The sequence below is a fragment of the Sorex fumeus genome, unplaced genomic scaffold, assembly GCF_029834395.1.
Source record: "Sorex fumeus unplaced genomic scaffold, SorFum_2.1 ptg000035l, whole genome shotgun sequence".
NCBI classification, from domain to species: Eukaryota; Metazoa; Chordata; class Mammalia; order Eulipotyphla; family Soricidae; genus Sorex; species Sorex fumeus.
In genome coordinates this window covers 24378311-24404720 of record NW_026606092.1, presented here as the reverse complement: position 1 = coordinate 24404720, position 26410 = coordinate 24378311, and the positions used below count along the sequence as shown (strand labels likewise).

The window sequence follows — 26410 nt, the reverse complement described above, 5'->3', positions numbered from 1 at the left end:
CGAGCACACCAGTAACGTCTCCTTCTAACTAGCCCTGAGATTTTAAAAGAGCCATTTCAATGCTCTTTCAGGATTAGGAGGATAAGACTCATCATTGTTACTGGTATTTGGCATATTGAGTATTAGACGGGAGGTTTGCCAGACTCTGCCTTGCAGGCAGGATACTTTTTGTAGCCTGCCAGGTTCTCCAAAGGAAAGATAATAAGATGTTGCGTGGCCGCAAGTGCGGCTGTGCATTTCCGTGAGATGGGTTTTATAGTCTCTGCGTCTTGGCCGTTGATGGGACCAACTTGGCGCTGTTGGCAGCTGGTGGGTGTGGCGCTTATCTACTGGAAGATGGGGGCTCTGGGTGGAGAAGGCCCAGTCCCAATCTGAGTAGGCTTGGAGACCTCAGCCCCGGGACCCGCATGCTTGGGCTCCTCTGGCAGTTCTTTTATGCATGAGACCAGTCCGGACGTGTGGAGAGTGCTCCCAGCATGGCTGTAGCTGGCTCCAGAGGTCCTCAGCTGCTGGGGCTCTGCTTGGGGTGGGGTGGGGGGGCGGAGAAACTCAACCTTCCTCCCCTCTAAGGAGCCCCGGTGAGGACAGCCAGGCGTGGGGGCAGGAGACTGGGCAGTCTCCTATCTCAACATATGAACAAAAATTATACAATACATATGATTCCCCCTTCAAAAATCCTAAAGAAACTTTTAAAGTACATAATTTGAGCTAAGATATTATTTTTCAGTTCTTTCATTCACCCTTTTTATAATTATAATTTATATAGTGTGTTTACAGTAGAGTTGATGTTGATAGTTTTGATGTATAGAGTTGTAACATCTCAGTGCCATTACACCAATCGATGTTCATTATTTTACTTCTAGTCTTCCTCTTCATTCACTCCCTGCTTGGGTTTAATATCCAAAGGCAGGGTATGTCATTGTTCAATAATGTGCATTCCCTTGCTTTGTTTCTTTATATGGTACAGTTGAGTGAATTTGTCTTTCCTTTGTCATATTAAATTGAACATGATAGTCTCCAGTTTCATTCAAATTACAACGGACTGCAAGATTTCGTCTTTTCCTAATGCTGCTTAGTACCCCATTGTGTATCTATACCACATCATCTTTATCTATTCATCTATAATTAGATAGTTCATTGTTTCTATATCCTTTGCTGTTCAAAGCACTGCAATGGATATAGGCATGCATCTATCTTTTTAAATCAAAGTTTTTGTGTTTGGGCATAGAAGCCAAGAAGTGGAAACACTTGGTTACGTTTAAGTTCTATTCTGTCTTTTATGAAAAATTGCTGTACTATTTTCTGTTGGGGTTGACTCAGATGGCATTCTCACCAGCAGTGAAAGAGTGTTATTTTTTTCATCATTTCCCCACAAATGCTAGATGTTTCCAGCTATTTTGATATATGCCTTTCTCATTGGTGTGAGATGATATCTCTTTGTCAATTTTATTTGCATTTCCCTGATTACAAGGGATGAGGAACAGTATTTCATAGGCCCACTTGTGCATTGTATTTCCTTTTTGGGGAAGTGTCTTTTCACCTCCTTTCCCCATTTTCAGTAAGGGAAGAATCCCCCAAACAGTGCTGAGGAAAGCCAGAGACCCCATCTGTGATTCTTCATCAATAGGCATTTCTATGCAAGGGCACAAGATGTTATATGGATTGGGTCCTGTGGCACTGGAGAGTCCCTGGGTGGTGCTACAGGCTTCCAGGGTTATAGCCACAGATGCTCAGGAACCATGTGGTGACTGGAATCAACACTATCATGCACCCTAACTAAGGTACTATCTACTGGACCCTCCATTTTCCACTTTTGATGGAGCTGGGTTTTTTTGAACTTTGAGAGTACTTTATAATCTACACCTCTTTTTAAGTAGCAGAGTTCATTCTGTCAATAAAATCTTCAACAGATAACCAACACAATGACAACATGATTCAGTAGAAATGAATATACTTATTCAAATCTGCACTGGTAACTCAAGCATAGTAATTAATGATAGGATATTTCACCTTACTGAGATAATGGATTTTAAAAGAATATGTTAAATCATATGCCAATCTGAATTAGGACTAAGGAAAAGTCAGAAGAAATGTGAAAAGCCTGCTAGGGCTATTATAAAAATATTAACTTAAATTATGAAATATTTCCACAATCTTTTCAAATATTTTTCTGTGCCTTTATTTTGTCTATAATTCTTATTATTTACCTATCACTATAGTTTACCATTTCTCCATGGGTATACTAGTCAATTTAACGAGTTTAGCACATGTTTACTAAGCAAATTAAAGAATAAATGCATTATTCATTTGCATCTGATGCTTGCAATTCTGTACATTCCCACAGGGCATTTCCCACCACTAATGTCCCATTTCCTTCCCCTTGCCCCCACCTCTCCCACCTGCCTCTATGGCAGGTACTTTTCTTCCCCCACCCCCCCACTGTACTATCCTCATCCTCCACCTCCCCCGCCACCTCCTCCTCCTCTTCTGAATATCTCTTTCTCTCTCTTTTGGGCATTATGGTTTGCAATACAGATACTGAAATGTTATCATGCACACTAGTGGGAAGCTTCCAACCATTAACCAGTTATTCTGGTTCCTGTCTTTTTTGGCCTTGGATATTAGTCTCATAATATTTTTTTTCAAATCTAAGTGCAGATGGGGGCTGGAGGGATAGCACAGTGGGTAGGGCGTTTGCATTGCATGCGGCCGACCCAGGTTCGATTGCCAGCATCCCATATGGTTCCCTGAGTACCGCCAGGAATAATTTCTGAGTGAAGAGCTAGGAGCAACCCCTGTGCATTGCCGGGTATGACCCAAAAAGTAAAAAAAAAAAAAAGGTAGGTACAGTTATCAGTTATTTTCTATCCTTCCTCTCCCTCTGGCTGTGATCGAGCAAATCCATGAACAATGGGAGGACAGTACTATAGTGCTACAGTTCTCTCTCCTTCTGACTCATTTCAGTTGTCTGTTTTCCTGTACTTAAGTTGTTTCCAGTCTGGCAATTGTGAGCAGTGTTGCAATGAACCTAAGAAGTGTAGGTGCCAATTCTTCTGTGATATTTTTGTGCCCCCAGGTTATATCCCCAGACCTGGTATTGCTGGATCAAATGGGAGTTCAATTTCTAGTTTCTAGAGGAATGCCCATATTGTTTTCCAAAGAGATTTTTGACCTAAATAGAGTTTATTATACTTCCTCTATTTTTTCTACCTCAGAGGCAAAAAAAAAAAAAAAAAAAGATAGTACAGCAGGTAGGGTGCTTGCCTTGCACGTAGCCAATCCAGGTTTGATCCGCGGCACCCCATATGGTCTCTGAGCCTGTCAGGAGTAATTTGTGAGGGCAGAGCCAGGAGTAACCCCTGAGCACTGCCAGGCATGGCCCCCAAACCAAAACTAAAAACAAAGCTAAAAGTGTTCTTCCTACCTTGTGCAAACCCTGAGTTTTCTATTTCTAGCATGTACCTCTACATGCAATTTGGATTTGTTTAACCAGTCATTTTGGGAAGTGGACCTCAAACAGAGATAACTGAAATTAAGTTGAATGTATCAAAGCAATGGTTGGGCTAAATCTTTCTTCTTACAGACAATTCACATACTTCATACAACCCTGGCAGAGAATGGATCCCAGAACTGCTATTTGATTAAATTCTCTGTTCTCACCAAAAGAGACACTACCAGCAAGCGAAGGAAAAAAAAAAGCAGCATGAGAGAAGAGCAGTCCCACCCCATGGCAGGCATTCATAAGCTAGATCAATACAATCTTCAAACTCACCCACAAAAACAAAAATACTATTCTAGCCTCATCTCAGGCTTCTTGCACCCTACTGCGAATAAAAGGCAATATTCTACCGCTGACTGAAGTAGCTTAAAGTTCCCTGCTGTTGTGGAAAATGTTATATTGGAAAAATGGGCCACACTGTGGCTATCGGATTAAGAAACACCCACAGAATCGTAGACCATCACATGCTGGAGCTACAGGTGTTGAGCAAAGAACCGAGAGTGCCTACTGTATTGATTTCCACAGTGCTTACGGCAAAGGTAAAATGAATGAGACTCTTGGAAAAAATGACACAAAGTCACTAGCATCAAGAAACAGAAAATCTCTTAAGGAAAGCTTCAGGGAAAAAAATCAAACCCCCAGACAAAAGTTTCCACAGTAGATTCCTTAGCAGAATTGAATTGCCTTGTACTATCAATTTTTACTTGGAATTACATCTTGATCTGTTATAGATTTTTAAATTTTTTTATTTAGCAAAACTACTCTCATTATTTACCTTAACTTAAAAAAATTAATATTGAACTTATAAAATTGTGCTGTGAGGATACAAAAATAAGGTCACAAAAATAAACTATTATTAGAAAACACACGCAAGTTGTAATAAAATCAATGTTTTAGGTCATGTTTGAATTTCCCATCATTGTCCATATCATGCCATTTTCTACTGAGTGTTTATGCTATATTCTTCTTTTGGAAAATATTCAATCTCTTCTTATTTTTATGACTGATGCCTTATTTAAAATGATTTATTCAGGGAATGGGGAGATAGTAGAGTGGGTAGGCCTAGTGCTTTGCATTTCGTCTATTAATTAATCCCTAGCATCACATATAGTCTTGAGCACAAGCAGGAGTAATTTCTGAGTAGAAATCTAGAAGTAACACCTAAGCATCACTGGGTGTGTTCCCAGCAGAAAATTAAATACAATTTTATTCAATATTTTTATTATGGAACTCTACTCTTTGTAGATGGTAGGTTATATACTATGATCCTCTCCTATGCTACATGTTATATATAAAAACTAAATTTTTATTCATTGCAGTAAACAATAAGCTAAAATATTTTTAGAAAATTAAATGTAATTAACCCCTAGTGTTTATAAATAAAATATAACTTTGAAATCATTTTGTTATTAGCAAGTTAATATTTATAACCCTCCAATTCATCTGGTTTATGTCAGTCTTTAATCTTTGCTAACTCGAATCCATACATTTCTTATGGAAATTTCTTAGTGTGATTATTCCATTTAATTCCCTTACTTTGCTATGTTCATAATATTGTCTCAGTGTTGTTCCTCAAATCTTCTGAAGAAATAAAGTGTTATGAGAATTGTCAGTATCATACTTTTCTATCTTAACCAAAACAAATAAATAAAAATTTAGTGTTTCAGTTTGAAGGGACCCGGGGCTGAGATCTCCACGCCTGCTTGGTTCGGGACTGGGCATCCTCCACCCAGACCCCCCATCTTCCAGTAGCTAGACAGTTAAACCCATCAACTGCCATGTAACCCCATCAATGGCCAGGATCCAGAGACTATAAAACCAAGCTCCCGGAAGCTCTTATTCTCTAATTCTCACTCTCAGAGAGCCCAGCAAGCTACCGAGAATATCCTACCCGCACGGCAGAGCCTGGCAAGCTACCTGTGGCATACTTGATATGCCAAAAACAGTAACAATGATGGTCCTCATTCCCCTGACCCTGAAAGAGCCTCGATATGCCACTGGGCTACACTAGCATGTGACAGGATGAATGGAGACTTTTTACTGGTGCTGCTTGAGCAAATCGATGAACAACGGGGTAATAGTGATAGTTTGAAGTTATTTCCTGAAACTGGTTTAAAATTCAATTTTTATAATCACAGATAAACTGAAAAGAGATGTTTTTGAATATATTCTGAATAATATTCTGGTAGCTTGCAGTTTTAGTGACTCTAGTGCCAGATTTAGGTAATTAGAACAGGATGAAGGATTAAATGAAATTAGAAACAGCACTCAAGTTTAACATAAAATTTAAGTAGCCTTGTTCAAAAACTGATCTTTCTCTTTTCCAGTCCATCTCAATGATGAGATATTTATAGACAGTGTACTCTTATTGTGAATGAAGTGAACAAAAGCTTAAATTTATGCTGTTGAGAGGTTGGAGAGACAGTACAGCAGGTGGGGCGTCTGCGTAGCACATGGCTAATCAGGATTCATCCCCAGCATCTGGTCTTCCAACAAAATACAGGAGAAATTCCTGAGTGCAGAGCTATGAGTACCTACAGAACATTGCTGGGTGTGGTCCAAAAACCAAATAAATAAATGCATAAGACTAATATTTCTTTTTAATAAATAATTAAATCTATGCTATTGGAAGGGGCTATCGTTTTTTATCCACTGTAAAGTAGTATTGAATAATCGATTAAAACTTCTAAATTTCTTCTGGATCTAGCGAAGATAAAATGTGCTTCTGATGTTTGATATTGTCCCCAATATCAAATAGGATTTAATTTCAAATTTTTAAATGTTTAATGTTAATGTTTAGAATTGTAATATTTATAATAATTACTGATAATATTTATAATATAGTTATTTATAATTTTTTGATTTATAATTTTTCATCTGAACAGTATTCTGGCTGTTTCTCAATACCCCTTCATTTAAATGTTGCTCTTGTTAGCCCTGAGAATTGAGTGGTGATTAGCTTCTTGTAAACACAGAAAAAGTGTAAAATGTATGATAACTCAAAAGGGAAAGGTTTGCAAATCTCCTGAGATGTCACCAATCTCTTTGAGTTGGTTGACTTGTACTTTAATAACTATCATTGTGCATTCCATTCAAATCCATATTATCAAAATGACAGAGGTGAATTTTCTAGTTATAGGGAAAGAACTATAAACATGTATATTGATATGGGATTAACAGACCCACGGAGATCATTATACCCTTGAGAAAGATAATCTTTTATACTGTAATTATAGCAAACTTTCTTGAGGGTAGATAGATATCTAGTATCTAGCATTAAAAACCATAGCTGCTAATATTAAATGTAAAATATTTTTGATGCTTCATTTCCAGGGAATTATATTTTTTAGAATTTACTAATACAATTCCAGGAATACAAAATGTAATATTCCGATTACATTTTTTCTTTAGTATAGTAAAATATACATAACATAAAATTTACCATTTTAACCGTTTCCATTTAAACATATAATTCAATGACATTATGTACACTACAGTATTGTACAATTAATCACCACTCTCCTTTTCAGAACTTTTTAATCATCCACACAGAAATTCTGTACCCATTAATTTTGTACTTATTATGAATATTCACAGTCACACTTATGCTACGTAAAAGAATTTCTGAAATCTGAATAAAAATTTATATAATTTAATCAAGTTAAATTAAATTAACCACATATGTGAACATTCTTGGATTAGTATAGCAAAGGGTAGTATGGAATTTGTATTATAAACTACTCTTTATAAACGTTTTTGGCAAGTTGGAATAAAAGGACATCAAGAATTTAAGCCTTCTTATCTTGATTTCAAATAGAAAAACTATAGAATTTTAGTTAAAATCATTAAACATGAAGAATTATTCCCCCTAATGCAATACAATTTGTTTTCAAGACTCAAGATAAGAATATTCAGAAAACAAGCAGGCCCATTGGGAGAGCTTTTCTGAGAGAATCTAAAGTGCACTTTCAGCCTCCATTTCAGATATAATATGCTCATATAAATTCTATTTTTTAATAAAATCTCTTTTTAAAACATATTGTTCTTTACCATAGAAACTATACTATAATTGGGAATTGTGTTCTTGATCAGGACTTTGTATTGAATAAATCACTGATATGACCAACAGAAGCAAAGCTATAAAAAATATAAGCTTTGTAATTATTTAAAATAGCAAAATTATGCTTCTTTGTAGAATTTAACAACTAGACAAGATTTAAAATATTGTTGAGTTCAAGCCCCTGTTTTATAGATGAAAATAGCCTGCCTAGAAAATATGAGTGACATTTTGCAATTTAGTAAAATAGCTTGGAGCTATAAGAATAAAAATAGCATTTCTTACTTTTATTGTTAAGACTCCACATATTTAAATGTTTTTCTTATATTGTTAAATATGAATGCATTATATATTTATTCTATACTAAATTTAATTAACATGTAACATATAAAATAAGCTCTTACATAACATACATAAGAACTACATATATCAAATGCTTAAACTGTTATATTAAGGTAAAGGTAAAGGCCCTCCTGTTGATCGTCGATTTGCTCGAGCGGGCCCAGTAACGTCTCCATTGGAGACTTTGTTGTTACTGTGTCTGGCATATCGAATACACTCGGTAGCTTGCCAGGCTCTCCGAGAGGGGCGGAGGAATCGAACTCGGGTCGGCCATGTTGGCCGCTTGTAAGGCGAACACCCTACCCGCTGTGCTATCGCTCCAGCCCAAAGGTAAAGGCCCTCCCGTTGATCGTTGATTTGCTCGAGCGGGCCCAGTAACGTCTCCATTGGAGACTTTTGTTGTTACTGTGTCTGGCATATCGAATACTCTCGGTAGCTTGCCGGGCTCTCCGAGAGGGGTGGAGGAATCGAACTCGGGTCGGCCATGTTGGCCCCTTGTAAGGCAAACGCCCTACCCGCTGTGCTATCGCTCCAGCCCAAACTGTTATATTAAATTCATAAATATTTATCTTTGTGGCATTTGACATATTTTTTATTATACAATTGAAATGTCTCATTTCAATTAAGATGTATCTCTCAGGCAAGTATGACTAGACTTTTGAATCCAGTTAGTAATATTTCCCATACCTCTATTGCAAACCACAACACCCTAAAGGAAAGAGAGAGCAAAAGGGAATGTCCTGCCACAGAAGAGGGGTGGGGTAGGGGGATGGGGTGAGAGGGGTGGGAAGGTTACTGGGATCATTGGTAGTGGAGAATGGGCACTGGTGGAGGGATGGGTACTTGATCATTGTATAACTGAAACCCAAGCACAAAAGTTTGTAAGTCTACAACTGTACCTCATGGTGTTTCACTAATAAAAAATAAAGAAACAAATAAAGAAAAAATCTAAAGATGAATATAGTAAATGAAAACAGTTAAAGTGTTACAATTTTTAATCTGAAAAATTTCATTGCTTAAAAATTACAAATTTTGATATATTTAATTCATAGCTCACTGAATTGATTTTATCTTATTTTATTATCTTTTTTGTTGATTCTGCCAAAATAAATTGGAAGTGAGTTTCTAAAAAAAAGTGAAAAAATATTCTAAAGCATACACGTATTAATTCAATTTATTCTGTAGTTTCCAAAATAAAAAATTTTAGTACATTGATATTTTAAAATGTCTTTAAAAATTTTTATTGAGTATAACTAAAGTAATCTTGATTCTATAACATTTACTTAGCATGTGCTTGCTGTCTCATTCTCTCTAGTCTAAAGCACAGACAAACACACATTAGCATATATCATTAAGGACAGCTTTGAGGGAAACATTTACTGCCACAGATCTTCCAGTCCCTCCTATACACACCTCTAAATATGAATAAGGGAAAATAAAACTTATTATAGGTTGTGGGTATGGGTCAAGTGAGAAAATACTTCTGACAATCTGTGTGATAATACTGATTTAAATTAGTTAATGAATTTTAAAATATTATTTAGAGGAATATTATTATCCTTCTAATTCTCAATTACAAACCATACCTCTATGACCAGAGGCAGAAAGTGCTTGATGCTTCTAAGAACCTGGCAAGTGAATGAATAAAGGCTTTTTGAAATAAAATACATATGCTAATTGGGAATGAGAGAAATGTGTGAGCTACAAAAAAAGAGTGACCTGTATTTTGCTTGACTATTACACACAGTTTTTCCTCTTGAGAAAACCAGTACTCTATTCATTTTAAAATGTTTACATCAACATAAAAAATCTGCATAATTTCATGTGCTTATAAATATGTATGTGAAAGATGTTTTATTAAATGAAGATTGAATTAAAAATTTAAAAATATGCAAAACAAGTGATTTGACAAATGGAATGTGTCCAAATGTTTTACTTGGCTTTTGCCTGCAGCTCTGTCGAATAACATTCAGGACAGTGCTACCTGACAGAAGCCTTTGAAAGTATTTTAACTTAATACATCTTTCTTTGTGGATTAACACAGAAATATATAGATGAATGAGTGAAGGTAAATACATATTTGGGTGAATAAATGTGTAAAACAATGAACTCATAAATGAATCCGTAAACGGCTGATTTCATTTCATCTTCTGAATTCAGAAACATTTAAGACTGATAACCCATCTGATAAGCCCAAGTTGAGCCAGAGCTAAGTATGTCAGTCTTGTCTGTGACCCAATGGAAGATTCCTGACATCTATAAAGTGCCTTTATGTCCCCATTGTAATCTATCAATAACTAAAAATCTATATATCAGTCCTTATCTATTGTGATATATTGGGTATAGAACTTGAACCAGTGGTGTCTAATATCTACTTATATTAAGATATATTAAATTAACAATAAGTATATATTGGTTATCAATCGGACTCACCACTAAATTAGCATGTTTAAAGAACTAATATATAATGTAAACATATTTATTAATCTACTAAAATAATACAGTGAAAGTCATAAACAGAAGTTTCTATTAGAGATTTCATAGCATAATAACTCAGTATACAAAAACAACTGATCTCAGCTTTAATATTTTTTTAAAAATGGAAAATAAAAAGATAAAAAAATTATTAAAAAGTCTGATAAAACCATATATTAATTAAATGATATGATATGCTGAAAACTGTGTTAAGTGTATGAATTAAAATAAAGGGCTACTTAGAAAGAAGTTGAAAGTGTTTATCAGAATTCAAACTATAGAATTTTTCTTTAATACAGAAATTCCATTAAATTTAATTTTGAGAAATTGTCCAATGTCACAACAATATTGGCACATAAAAATTTTTACTTCATCATCTGACCATTTGAAAATAATGTGAGAACACCCAAAAGGAGAGAGAGAACAAAAGAGAATACCCTGCCACTGAGGCAAGGTGGGATGGTGGGATGGAGGGTGGGAGGGATACTGGGACCCGTGGTGGTGGAAAATGGGCTCTGGTGGATGGATAGGTGTTTGATCATTGTACAATTGAAACCCAAGCACAAAAATTTGTAAATCTAGAACTGTACCTCATGGTGTTTCACTAACAAAAATTTAAAAAAAAATTAAATGTTGGAGAATGGGTACTGGTGGAGGGATGGGTACTGGATCATTGTATAAATGAAACCCAAGCACAAAAATTTGTAAGTCTACAATGTACCTCATGGTGTTTCAATAATAAAAATTTTAAAAAATAAATAGAAATAATGTGAGTGGCCCAGAGAGATATTATAGGGCCATGACATATTAAAGCATGTCTTGCATGTTGTTGATTCCAGTTTTATCACCATTAGCACATGGTCTCTCAATCATTGAGAGCTACAGCTCTAAATGCCATCAGCCATATCCCAGGTGGATGAGCTGATCTCAAGTATAGAAGGGGGCTGGCAACACCACATCCTTTGGTCCTCGCACTGAATCAAGACCCAGACTAACAGAGAATCACCAGAATGGGCCTTGGGCCTCCTTATCTAATCCTGGGAGACCACACAAATTAAAAGTAATAAAAATAAAAAAGGTAAATCTACTAGAGATCCCATATTAGAAAAGTAATTTAAACATAAATTTTTCCTTCTGTTGTGGAATATTTTAGAAGTGTTAAAAAAGCATGGTAGATGACATACATGCATTTGCCACTACGGATCAGAAAGCAAATTTGTCAAAGAGAAATATACATATTTGTGCAAATTGTTATGTATATATTGCATATAAATGCATTATATAACACATGTATGTAAATATGTGTAAATGTGGCTGAGAAAAATATGTCTTTTAATTGTCAAAATGATAAAAGTTTAAACAAGAGTGAGAGTTGGAGAGGAGACAATAGGGACTAAAGAATTTTGTTGTATGTAATTCTACTGTTTGGAATTTCTGCCTTATTAATACATATATGTGAGGGTTTTTTTCTATTTTGGATTTTGATTTACACCAGCACTTCTTGAGGGTCTACTGCCCTATCTATGTTCAGGGGTCACACCCCTCACAGTGTTCAGGGCACAACCTGGTATTAATGATTAACTCAGGCCTCTGGCAAGCAAAGCATGTACTCAGTGCATTAAACTATTTCTCCAATTTGTAAACTTGTATTTTTAAATTGGAACCATGTGTGCGATAACAGAAAGTGAATTAAATTGATAAAGCAGTAGTATCACATTATTTGGACATATATAAAAATAGATAAATTGATTAATAGAGAGTAACAGCACTCATAATCTAGCTTGAGAAGAAATAAAGAAAGATAATTAGAAATAATTTCTATGACAGAAGTTTGAGAGAAAGAAACTGAAAATAACTATAATATCAAGAAAAACACACATTCTTTTCACAAAATTGTACAAACAGCTATTGGATAGTACCTGAACTAATTTTAGGCAGGGAGATATGCAAATTATAAAAATGCTATTGTTTTAATGTCCAATTTAATCTGGAGAGATTGAAATGGGATGCTGAGGTGGGTATTTTTGCATTTTGTTTTTTAGCAAATCTATTATTAGGAGAAAAGGAGCCAGAACAGATGAGAAATAATGAAGACTCAGGAATAGGTAAATAACTCAGAAAAGGCTACTTCACAATAAGCCACTTAGTATACTGATAAAACTAAAGTTATTTTTAAAAACACCAGTGCTAAAATAATATTGAAATAGCCCATTGACACAAGGGCCAGGAATATTGCCCCATAGTTGGAAACTTGTCTCATGAGCTGAGGGAGAAGGCAGCTGGAATAGAGAAGGGATCCCTAAGACAATGATGGTAGAAGGAATCTTTTGGGATAAGAGATGTGTGCTGAAAGTAGATAAAGAACCAAGTATAGACTAGTAACTGTATTGCAAATTATAATTCCCAAAAGTAGAGAGAGCATATGGGTGAAAGTATCTGCCACGGAGGCAGGAGGAGGATGGGAATGGGGGATTTATACTGGGAACATTGGTGGTGGGGAATGTGCACTCGTAGAGGGATGGGTGTTTGACCATTGTATGATTGTAACTCAAACATGAAAGCTTGTAACTGTATCTCATGGTGATTCAATAAAATAAATAAATAAATAAATAAATAAAATAATAGTTCTTTAAGGCAGGAAATTTGTTCCCAGTGTTCCCATGTTAAAAAAAAACACACCCCTTTTTGAACATGTAGAACGTATCCTAGTATTATCACCAGAGTGTGTTACTAATTCTAATTAGTAAAAAAGTATATTTACATGCATACGTAAATGCACAAGCTCTGATGATTTATCTAGGCACCATATCTCCATATCTGTTGAACCTCCATAAGTAGCAAATGACACTTTTTTGTTGTTCTGTTAATCTGTCCTACATTAATTTTATTTTTAGATCAGCTAAAAACACACATGGTTGGAAAATGTTTTTTTCTTATACTTGTTAAATATCTACTAGCATCTAGTAGTTTTGTGCAAAATATATTTACCTACAACTGAAAGTCTTTCCTACATTTTGAAAATTAAAATTAAGGAGAAACTTAAGGAGATTGATAATTAGAACTCAGTAAATATGTTTTCATTTTGCTGCTTATTTGTACTTCTCTAGGTCATTGTATAAGACAGATCCAACCTATTACTACTTGGTGTTCACTAAACAGGAGACATTAAATGGAATAAAATAAAAATCATGATATTGTTCTACCAAGTACAATTTAATGCTGTTAAATAGCATAATTCTCTTTTTCACAGGGTAGCCAACTGGTCAACCACTAGGATTTCAGCCAAGATCCTGGAGACAGGCCACACAAAGGCAAAGGGAATTGTATAAAATGAAAAGGCAGACTTACTTGAAGATGCAAGTATAGGACCAGTAAGTAACTGAGAGGTATTACACATAAAAATGTGGATAGATAGTTAGATACAGATATTTAAAAAAAACATTAAATAATAATGAGGTAGTATTTGCTAGACAATAGAGAGCACAGTGGAAGAACAGGCCAGAGAAAGAAGAAACCAGGCTAGATCAAATCAAAACAGTGGCAACAATGTTGATAAGAGTTTTAAATAGGTTCCTAATCAAATTTCTAACACCAACATTCTATTAAATAGTAACCTACAATTCACTTTTTTTCCCCAGGTATTACTCAAATTAAATAAACACAAAACCTATTTGATTTCAAATAATTATGTCCATTGTCATTTTCAATTTATTATTTTGTTGTGTAAGTTGGTTTGCCAATTAAAAATTTTTAAGATTAAGACAGAAATACATCCTTTATCTTGCATAATTTACTAATATTCTAAGCAAATAATTTAAAATATGTAACAAGCAGTATCTTTTTTTTTCTTTTTTCTTTTTGCTTTTTGGGTTACACCCGGCAATGCATAGGGGTTACTCCTGGCTGAATGCACTCAGAAATTACTATTTTACTTATTTTTAATATATTGTGCCACACTAAATTCATATTAAAGACTTGACATGAGAATTCACACTAAGGGAGATGACTGAAATGAGGGAAAGAAAATATACCCATGTTTCCCAATTCTGAAAACATCTAAAAGTAGTTACGTTGAAAGTAATAACTCAGTAACAGAAACTAGAGCCAAAGTGAATTATAGACTAAATATTTTAATGATTTACAATAATTTATTTGGATTTTTTTTTCTTTTTGGGTCACACCTGGTGATGCACAGAGGTTACTTTTGGCTCTGTACTCAGGAATTACTCTTGGCGGTGATCAGGGGACCATAGGGGATTCGGGGAGTCAAACCTGAGTTGGCCGTGTGCAAGGGAAACACCCTACCTTCTGTGCTATTGCTTCAGCCCCTGGATTGTGTTTTAATAATTAATGTTAAAGAAAAATTCATGCTAATATGAGAATTACTTTTTAAAAATGTACTTGTTTCCTTAGAAAGTTGCTGATGATCACCATAATTTTAATTTTATATGTATATATATTTATCAATTGAAAAATGAAAAAAAAACTCCAAATATTTGGAGCTGAAGCAACAGTTCAGTGTGTATACTTTGTATCTGGCAGACCAGAGTTTGATACCCAGCACTTATGCCATCCCCCGAACTTGCCTGAGTGATCTGTGAGTGCAAAGTCAAGAGTAATTCCTGAGAACCACTGGGTTAAAATAAACAAAAAAAAATCTAAATATACTAATATGATAATTACAAAATAATTTAAATTCTTAGTATAACTATTACTACTTATGGTGATTTTTATTTTTAGATTTTTATATATCTTTGGGCTGCAGCGATAGCACAGCGGTAGGGCGTTTGCCTTGCATACAGCTAATATGGTCGACCCGAGTTCGATTCCTCCGCCCGTCGGAGAGCCCGGCAAGCTACCGGGAGTATTTCGCCTTCACGGCAAAACCTGGCAAGCTCCCCATGACGTATTCGATATGCCAAACACAGTAACAAGTGTCACAATGGAGACATTACTGGGCCCGCTTGAGCAAATCGATGAGCAACGGGAATAACGTGACCATGATATATCTTTAATATTTTGGGGGGATTGGATATTTTGGATCATACCCTGGCAGTGCTCAGGGCTTATTCCTGGCTCTGTGCTCACTCCTGACAGTGACCATAGAACCACATACAATGTCATAGGTTGAAACACAGTCAGATATGTGCAAGGTAAGTGTCTGTATCTGTGTGATATTTCTACATTATGGTACTTTTGTTTGAAAGATAATCTATTTGCATATAAAATGATGCATTTTAATATGCAGTAGTAGGCTTTTTTTTTTTAGTCTAAAAGGCTTATTTTTCCAGGTATTACACAGTTTTTATCGCATGGTGTCAAATTTCCAGCCTCTTGCCCCTCAACTCTTACCTAAGTATCCCAAACAATAAGAACAAATCCTTCGGAACCTGAGAAAAACTTCCACAGGTAGGCCACTTACCTTGCACATTGCCAATCCAAGTTTAATTTCTGCATCCCAATATGGTTCCTTCAGTACCACCAGGAGTGATCCTGAGCACAGAGCCAGGAGTAAACCCTGAGCACCCCAGAAGTCCCCAAAGCAAACAAAAATGGTGTAAATCCTTGACCTTAACAGTTTCCACAAAATCTCTTATAGTGTTTCCTGGGACTCCGTTCCGGCTCTTTTACTCAGGGCGCCCCAGAGGGGGGTAGGCAAGAGCCCTCCCAACCCCAAGGGACCCAGCCAACCTCCACTACCCAACTCCCGCCGCACTCCAGGCCGCACACCAATAGACACTTCCTATCCATTTTCCATAATCACCATACCATGTTTGATGGAGTTCAGAGAGTAGGCTACAAATCATAGAGAGAAATATATATATGTATATATGTATATGTATAGAGAAATATATATATATATGCATATATATGTATACGTATAGAGAAATATATATATCACGGTCATGGTCACAGTCCTCCTGTTGTTCATTGATTTACTGGAGCGGGCCCAGTGACATCTCCATCGTGAGACTTGTTGTTACTGTGTTTGGCATATTGAATACGTCATGAGTAGCTTGCCAGGTTTTGCTGTGCTGGCGAGATACTCTCAGTAGCTTGCCAGGCTCTCTGAGAGGGGCGGAGGAATTGAACCCAGCTCGACCAAGCCAGCTAGCATGCAAGGGAAACGCCCTACCACTGATCTATCACTCCAGCCCATAGAAACACACACACACACACACACACACACACACACACACATTTATACATGGGTGGAGTGATAGCACAGTGGTAGGGCGTTTGCCTTGCACACAGCCAACATGGCGGACTCTAGTACAATTCCTCCGCCCCTCTCGGAGAGCCTGGTAAGCTACTGAGAATATCTCGCCCGTCCGGCAGAGCCTGGAAGCTACCCGTGATGTATTCGATATGCCAAACACAGTAACAACAAAGTCTCGCAATGGAGATGTTACTGGGCCCTCTCGAGAAAATCGATGAACAACGGGAGGACAGTGCTATATATATATACACATACACATATATATACACATATACACATATATATGTATATATATATACACATACATATATATATATATATATATATATATATATATATATATATGCTTCTTGGAAGCCCAGCAATCTACTGAGAGTATCCCTTCTGCATGGGCAGAGCCTGGCAAGGTCCCTGTGGCGTATTCAATATGCCAAACCAGTAACAGGTCTCATTCTCCTGACCCTAAAAGAGTCTCCAATCGTTGGGAAAAACGAGTAAGGAGAGGCTGCTAAAATCTCAGGGCTGGGAGAAATAGAGCTGTTACTGGCACCCGCTCTATTGAATCAACAAACAACAGGATGACAGTGATACAGTGATTCCGAGATTGTTTCCACAATGCCTTCACATGCTTCATTCCTTTTTTTTTTTCTTTTTCTTTTTTTTTTTTTAGCTTTTTGGGTCCCACCCGGTGATGCACAGGTGTTACTCCTGGCTTTGTATTCAGGAATTACTCCTGGCGGTGCTCCGGGGATCATATATGACACTAGGAATCGAACCTGAGTCGAGCGCATGCAAGGTAAATGCCCTACCCGCTGTGCTATCGCTCCAGTTCCCTGCTTCATTCCTTTCACAGAATGAGTGTTTTTTATTGTGGGGTGATGGATGACAATCTGCTTTGTTTGTCTCTTTATTCCCAGATCTTGACGTATGTTCCCAATAGATGTTGTTAAATTCTTTGTTATAAATAGAGCCAAATTTAGTTTACTACTTGTGCACTGAGGCAAACATGATGTATAAACTTTTGCAATGAGGTATATTTTCTATTATTTATTAACTCTCAATTTGTCTTTCTATTGGGAAAAATCGAGTCCTCTGAAAAAATTTGAGTTCCATTTTTAAAGTACCAGCAATAATAATTATCTCATTAAACATATTATACCAAGATCTAATTCATCTATTTTAAAAAATATATATCCAACTCCATGCTCTAAAGTTTATTATATGACCTCCTAGTTGTCCCCAACATTGATATACATAGTTTGATAATAGAGTTATAAAAAAGGAGTGAATGAGCAGTAATTAACTTTAAAAAAATTAAATACTACCCTGAATATTCATTTTATTTTTATTGTAGGGTATGTAGTTCATATATTAGATTAGTGGACTGTAGAATCTATTTTAAAAGACAATAAACCTGGCTTTAAATTAGGGATGCTCCCAAAACACTTAAAACTCACATTCAACTCTTAGAGTCAATGCTATAATTCTAATCACCAATTGCATTTAACTATCTCCCAAGGAAGCTAGCCCATAAAATGGCATTATGAAGACTTATATTCCACAGACAGTTGTCATAGATAGCCTACCACCTCAAGACAATAAAGGATAACATATCTGCATATGAAACAACAGCATAGAAACAAGAAACTGCCTCGAGACTTGAGTGTCCCTTCAGTGAATCTGAGATAGGATTAGAATGGTTCAATGATCTTATGTTTTCATTAACTGGATTAGTGTTCAAAAAATGTTTTGAATTTAGACAGTGAAAGACATTTCTCTGATAGTAACACAGATCTCAGAAAACGTTTGAAGCAGTATAATTTGCTGATATGTTGACAGTGCAAGAAAAAAGGATTTAAAGTCAGAACAGAATTTCCACTCTGCCTTTTATGTGACCCTAGATAATTCATTTCACTGAGTCTATTTAATAGTCTCAAAAGCAAGAGAAGCAGCATAGTCTTTCCAACCTGAAAGTGTTGTTACAGGAGTTTTGCCTGTAAAAGTGATTAGAAGAGATTTTCAACTACAAAGGATTATACAAATTTCCCCATTCTCATGAGTTTGTGTATACAATAAAAGCAAAATATAAGAATACATAAGAAAAGTAAAACACAGTGAGAAAGTGGAATACTTTTATGATTAGCTAAATTACAAATTACCATGCAGGAAAATGGCTGTATTCCTAATAATAAGACTTTCAACTTGGATGCCTATATTTTGAGTAACACAACCTTAGTTAACCTATTTAATTTAGATGCAAAATCAGGATTGGCATGAGAAAAGGGCAGAGAGAGAATAGAGAGCCAAAACATCACAGCTCTCACCTTATAAGGGAAGGACAAGCAAAGTCCTTTGGAACACAAAATAAGCTTTAGTGGCACTCACCACAAAATGAAATAGCAGATAATAAAACTGTCCTTTGAGAGATTAAAATGACAAGGTCCATTTTGTAGCAAGTCTGTTTTACCTCAATGGAGTCAACTCTGGTTCAGGTCTAATAGAAGTTAAATAAATCATGCAGTAGAAGCAGTGATCGCCAAATACAATTAAAGGGTAAGATGAGAACATTGTTAACCTTACAGTTAAAAGACAAACTTAGGATCAATTTATTGAAAAAGATATGAGAAATGTGACAAAAGAATGTGACAAAATGGGGGGATGCTGATCTGAAATGTCTGGGAAATTATAAGTAGATATTTGAAGATTATTAATTTGCTGAGCAAAAGCAATAGTCTATTTCTAGAGTCTGGCACATTTGTGCTCTACTTGCAGCACTGATCTAAGCCAAGGCCCTGCTGGAAGATTTATCCTCTTTAGATTACTTTGATTAACAGACAATGAAACAATTAAGGCAACAAAACTGTCCACCACAGTCTACAGATACCAGGAAAGTTGCTTGTTACCAGGTTTATTTTATGGGTTGTCTAAGAAAAAGAAGTCAAGTTAGCAAAGGAATTCTTTAGTCACTTAATTCAATTATTATTTTACAAGTGATTTCAGGAACATTTTCTGCTGTGATGGAATGATCAGTTGAATAGAGGACTCAGCCTTGCTCCTGATAGCACTATATGCTTATTACAAAGTTTGGGAAGATAACTAGTCTCTGATCTATAAATTCATTGTGAGAAAAGTGAGAATCTTAACAGTAACTGACCCATAACGCTATTTCAAAAATTATGGTAGACTGAAAAGGTTAGACATATTCAATCCCTACTGACATGGTAATGTGAAAGGAACATGATCTGCATAAGCCTGTATATCTAGATGTGTGTATATATATGTATATACATATATACATGTGTGTTTACATATATGTTTGTATATAAACCCATATGTAATATATAGGTGTACAAAAACATGAACATATGACTATACAGACTCCTTCCAACCTGCTTTTGAAAAATCTAAAATCCCCATAAATTTTATTCCCGAATTCAAAATTAAACTTTCCCTAATACATTAACTTTTCTTGCCAGGTGACTAAATTAAAATTGCTGGAGTAAATCCTGTAAATATATTTTAATTATTTTGTGGCATTTAGAACTCATACAAATGTGTTGTTCTTATTGTTGAAGAAAGATACAGACCACAGTCTTGACTTGAATCAGTGTGAAGACTGCCAACTGAATGATAAAACTGGTCACAAAAACAAAAGACAAGCTCTTGTTACCCCTGGAAAAATGTTTTTGACACCACTTATATTCTGATCCATCCATTAGCTTCTGAACTCGGGATCATCACTTAGATATATCTCTACTTATAATAAAAGTGTAGAACATTGACTGCTGAGGGAAGGCCCCAACTATTGGGAAAAGGTGACCTTTAATATAGTCAAAGGATTAAAGCAAGCTCTGGAAGAATGTGTGAACTGGTGACATAATAATTACCTTTCAAGTAAACATAGCTAACCTTTTTAAAAGTTAACAATATGGGTTTATACTGCAGTTGTAAGATCCAAGGTGAGTTTTAAGAAGTAGAAGACAATCCAAAATTGCAGTGGATTGCCAGTGGAAGGGGGCTGAAAAGGATTCAGTACCATCGACCATATCCACACAATAACTAAGCTCATTGAGGTTTCTTAGGAGTTCAAGATGCTGCTCTGTCTAACGTTCATCGATTTTAAGAAGGCCTTTGATTCTGTTGAGACTGAAGCGGTCATCGAAGCCCTAGCCAATCAGGGCGTATAAACTCAATACATCAGGATCCTCCGTGAGTTCTATTACGGATTCACTACCAGGATCTCACCATTCTACAAAGAAGTAATCATCCATGTCAAGAGTGGGGTTCAGCAGGCTGATACCATTTCACCAAAGCTCTTCAGTGCCACCCTCGAGAACATCATGCGATGACTGGAATGTGAGTGAAATTAGATGGTTGGCAACTATACCACCTCCTCTTTGCTGATGACATCGTTCTAATAACGCCAAACATCAGCCATGCGGTACAAATGCTAACCAACTTTGACCATGAGTGTGGAAGGGTTGGATTACAACTGAATCTCAAAAAGACAATGTTCATGAGAAAAAGTCTTGTTCCTGATGCTCCATTCACTCTCAGTGGAACCACCATCTCCGAATGCAACAGTTCTATATACCTAGGTCGAGAAATCAACATGATGAATGACCTGGCACCTGAGTTACGCAGGTGGAAGAGAGTGGCTTGGAATGCCTTCAAGAGCATTGAAGAAATAACTAAGATGACAAAGAACTGCCAGCTCGGAGCACATCTCTTTGATTCCACTGTTCTTCCTGCATTAACATATGCCTCAGAGACCTTGGACCTACGAAAACAGGATGAAAATGCTATTTGGGTCTCTCAAAGAGGAATCGAAAGAGCTATGCTTGGAGTATCACGCTTCACTCAAATGAGAGATAGAATCCGGAGTTCTGATCTCCGTCAATGCACAAGAATCAGGGACGCTGTCTCATTTGCCAAGATATCAAAAATCAGATGGACTGGACACATAATGAAGTTTAGAGATGACTGCTGAACTAGAGCCATTACTGACTAGATTCCACGGGGCATCAAAAGATTGCATGGATGCCCACCTACAAGATGGTCAGACATCTTCGTCAAGACCCTGAATGATTGGTTTGAGGCTCTGCATGTTCCTAGAACAAGCAGATGCCATTGGGCTACACTAGCACACAACAGGGATGAATGGAGACGTTACTGGCACCTGCTCTAGTAAACCGATGAATAACGGGGTATCAAGTGATCAAGTGATATGTAGAATGCATTTATATGTAGATAGATATTCTGCTAGTTTTCTACATGTTTCTCACAACCCATATTAAAATTTATTTGTGCTGGCATCTTGTACTATTATTGAAACAAGGTCAACTGAAATTCACAGAATTTCTTCTCCTACTTCCCATTCACATCTGATCAGTGTATAAAATAGTGATATTTCCAGAATTTGAATTTTAGCTTTTATATTCATTTTGTTATACTATATAAAAAATTCATGTTTTATATTTCCTTTGAAAATAATATTATTCAAAAATCAAAAGTGATTGGTATAGGTACATGTGATTTATTATGAGAAAATACAATTTGTAAAACAAAATTACTATTATAAAATATTTAAGTGTTGGACTATATATATCCTCTACAATGGACAATATTTAAATCTTAAAGAAATTAAAAGTAAAATAAGTCTAAAAATGATCTTTGAAATTCTGTTACATGCAAAAAATGTGTTGATATATCAATAATGATTTTTGTGAAACTATGAATCATTTCATTTAAAGTTTCATAAGCATCTATGCAACAAGTATTTTGCTTGTCATTTAAAATAATCTTAAGTTAGTAGTTGCATGACATCATGAACTACACAATTCAGTTATGAAGAGAGCTGATGATAATGTTAAGAACAATTGAAGCAGTGACAAAATATTCAAATAATCAAGAGTATAAAGTTCAGTGTGCCTTTTGGCAGCACATAAACTAAAATTGGAACCATACACAGAAGAGTAGCATGACCCCTTGCAAGGATGACATGCAAATTTATGAATGTTACGTATATATTTTAAAGAAAGTAAAAATATAGTTTCTTGTCAACTCTAAAATTCAGAGAAAACTTCAGAATCAGGACAATTTAAAGAAGGCGTTACAAAAAGATTGATTTACTCCTGAGGTGAAAGAGAGTCTCCCCACCAAAAATTTAAAGCCATTAAATACTAGGTAAAATGTTCGTGCAAAACTAGAATCAAACCAGTGATATGAATTTGCTTTGCTGGACAGTCATAGTGGGTATTCAGAAAAGAAAGGCAACGAGCATTTTAATTTTTGTATTGCTACTTTTTCTTTTCATTTTCCTCCTATTTTCAGTCCTTTCTCTTTCTATCCTCTTCTCTCTGTCTCTGTCTCTCCTCTCTCTCTTCTTTCTCTCTCTGTCTCCCTCTCTCTTTCTCTCCCTCTGTCTGTCTCTTTCCCCCTTGATACTGCTGACAACTCTTCAGTGAAGCTAGGTTTGGAAGGGCTGTAGCCAGGTTTTCGGGTCATGGCGTTAACGGACAGAGAGTAATGCAAGTGCAAAGGAGTTTTATGCCAGTTAACAAGGGATCAACTATCTCACCCACAAAGTGGTCTCTTGATAGTAACTCCGACCTCCAAGTGCAAGCGGTATATGTAGGTTCCAAGATTGAGCAAGCACTATGATAACAGTGATCAAGCAACAGTTGTCAGCGATTAGTCAACATTTGATAATAGTTAGGTTCTGGATGTTTAAAAAAAAAAAAACGAACATAGTGACCCCTCATGTCCAGTCTGATGATCTAGCAGTTTCTTTAGGCAAGTTACTCAACCTGTAGTTTATGAGAAATTGCAAGTTCTGTTTCCGTGAAACAGAAACTTAGGGCTAGTCAAAACCTAATGTTAGCTATGGGCTGTCATGGATGCAGTCTGGCTCTAGGTCTGGCTTTCTGGTACCTAGCAGAAGTGGAGCATTAGTACAAAGATAAGGGGCCTGCCTTGTTTGTGGTCCACTTGGGGTCAACCCCTAGCACCACACATGGTCTTCCAACCCCACCAGGTGTGATCTCTTAGCTCAAGTAAGCCTTGAGCACAACTGGGTGTGACCCCCAAACAAAGCAAAACAAAGATATCAATTAATAGAAAAGACAACTGTGTGGTAAAGAAGGATTCAAGTAAAAGATAAAAAGAGGGGTGTACTTGAGAAGACTATCAATTTTATGTCATTGTCAACTTAACATGTAATCTGTGGGAGTCTTTTGAGTACATCATTTTCTGTTTCTGCATTCCTTTATTTATAGGTAGAATGAAACCATAAATTGCATTTCACTCAAATTGTGGCTCAAGTGTTGCAAGGTGTATTTTGTTTTGTTTTGTTTTAAGTTCAAGAAACCTCCCAGTCCCTTTTTTGTCCTGTACCAGAACTCAGGTATTCTTTATGGTAAGACTACAAGATAAGGGCAGTAAGCCTCTCCAGGATAAAGGCACAGTTTCAGTTCTAAGTAAATTATTCGAGTGATTAATTTGCTTCCACAGTCTAGTCTTATCTTCTGTGCGCAAGAGTAACAGTGAATTTGTTTTGAATCTTTAGATTATTTCCACAAAGCTTGATTATTAAACTTGAGAGTAGGGGTGCTTGATTGTTTTCATTAATATTGCATAAAATTATAATTTAAACGTATCTCTTCTAAAATACTTAAAATACTTTTTTAATAGTGTTTTAATTTCATTTTTTACTCTGCTAAAAAGAAGTCTATGCAGCGTAAAACTAGTATAGGGTTTTGAGGCCCTTGCCTTTGCATATTTCAGATTTTTTTCCTCAAGCATCACTAGGAGAAATTCCATGAGTACAGAACTAGAAGCACAGCCCTGAGCAAAGCCAGATGTGATACAGATCCACTACCCCTCCCACAATTTTTTAATAAGTCTATGGCTCATAGTTATTATATTACTCTATAAAAAGTATAGAGTGTTAAAAGAAAATAACTTAAAAATAGCATATGTTTGTATGGTAAAATGACATAATTTAATTGTAATATTTAATAATCATTTTTTTAGTAAGGTAATGTGTTTACATGGGAAAATAGTTTAAATTTTTCCAATAGAATTATAAAAAAATCAAATATTAATTGAATACCAGGTTACTGGTAGAAATATGCAAAGAAGAGCTCAAATGATAATAAGTTTAAGTCACAAAAACATCATTTTTTCTTATACATAAGTAAAAATGTTAAGGAAGTTAAATTAATAAATGACACAGTACTTAAATCTCAAGATGTGTAGCATTCTGGCAAACAATCCTGGGAGACCTCTTATTTCATCTTTCACTTGAAAGATTTTATAGTGAGGCTAATCATGCAATTCAGGAAAAACCTGTGCAGCTAGCAAATTCTAATTTAAACAAGACCATCTTGAATTTTCTGCTGAGCACAAACTTCCAACTTGGGACAGTATAAAGCAACAAGATTTGCAATGAAAAAGTCTGAGTTTTTGACTGAATCCCACAACTAACAAATCTTAGATATTTCATGGGTCCAATAATTTGAAGTATCTCAAGGTATTTTATTATACATATACACACAAATATACATAGATATATCCCATAAACGTGTATGTATTCCATATTTTAATTTATATTATACATATATGTGTGAATACTTGTCTTATTAGCTACATAGCATTATTTGTAATAGTTTCTTCTCTCCATTCTTCTACCAGCAGAGAATATTTTTAAGGTATAGTACAAGTACCATGTCTTTAAGAATCCTTTCCTTAATTCTTTCTCCTTTCCTGGAAAAGGAGATTAATATACTTTTTGCATTCCACACAATATGGTTCAAAGATATGAAAACATGAAAATTGTTATTTCTTCCTTTATATATTTTCTAATCTAAGTATGATAGATTATCATAATATGTTTGTCAATAAAAAATCGTATGATGGGGCTGGAGCAATAGCACAGCAGTAGGGCATTTGCACACAGTCAACCTGGGTTCGATTCCCAGCAATCCATATGGTTCTCTAAGCACCGCCAGGAGTAATTCCTGAGTGAAGAGCCAGGAAACCCTGAGCATTACTGGGTGTGACACAAAAAGAAAAATCCTAGAGGATGATGTGATCATCTGGACATCAGTAGTAAGAAGACAGTTTTGATGGACTCATTCAAACTTAACAGTATTTGTAAACCATTGTACCTAAAAAAATTGTAAAACAGGAAGGCCGGTTCAGGTTTAAATTTAATTTAATGGGTTATAAGTTTTAAAATGGTAGAAACTTTGGTGCTGACAAAGTAATGATCCCTGAGAACAGTGATATAAGTAAGTTTAGAGCACTGCTTGGTATGGCCTCAAGACCAAAATAAATCAAATGGTCAAAACACAAGCATTGATTTATATGCATCACAAAGACTTGCATACAAAAGATGTTATAGGCAATTGCAGACATATATTTTTAAATTTAATTTAGGTATCAAAAATTTAAGTGTTGGGGCTGGAGTGATAGCACAGCGGGTAGGGCGTTTGCCTTGCGCACGGCCAACCCGGGTTCAATTCCCAGCATCCCATATGGTCCCCTGAGCACCGCCAGGGATAATTACTGAGTGCAGAGCCAGGAATGATCCCTGTGTATTGACGGGTGTGACCCAAAAAGAAAAAAAAAATAAGTGTTGTATCTGGGGATCATAAAGTAACAAAATAGGAGACTAACACCCATGAATAGCCAAGATAAATACCAGGAGGTTTACCCCATGGCTTGGAGGCCAGCCGCACACTGTAGGGGTAAAGGCAGCTCAGATAGAGAAGGGAGCACCAAATAAATGGTGTTGGGAAGATCCACGCAGGAT

General features: G+C 35.9%; 1 protein-coding gene and 1 non-coding gene across 2 annotated transcripts in view; one reads left to right on the top strand and one right to left on the bottom strand.

Annotated features, from left to right (window-relative positions):
- LRP1B (LDL receptor related protein 1B) overlaps nucleotides 1-26410 on the bottom strand; it is a 1985988-nt gene that overhangs the window by 1454646 nt on the left and 504932 nt on the right. The window lies entirely within an intron of this gene.
- Nucleotides 22521-22624, top strand: LOC130027066 (U6 spliceosomal RNA). Its single transcript, XR_008793004.1, has one exon. It is a non-coding gene; the product is annotated as a U6 spliceosomal RNA (small nuclear RNA).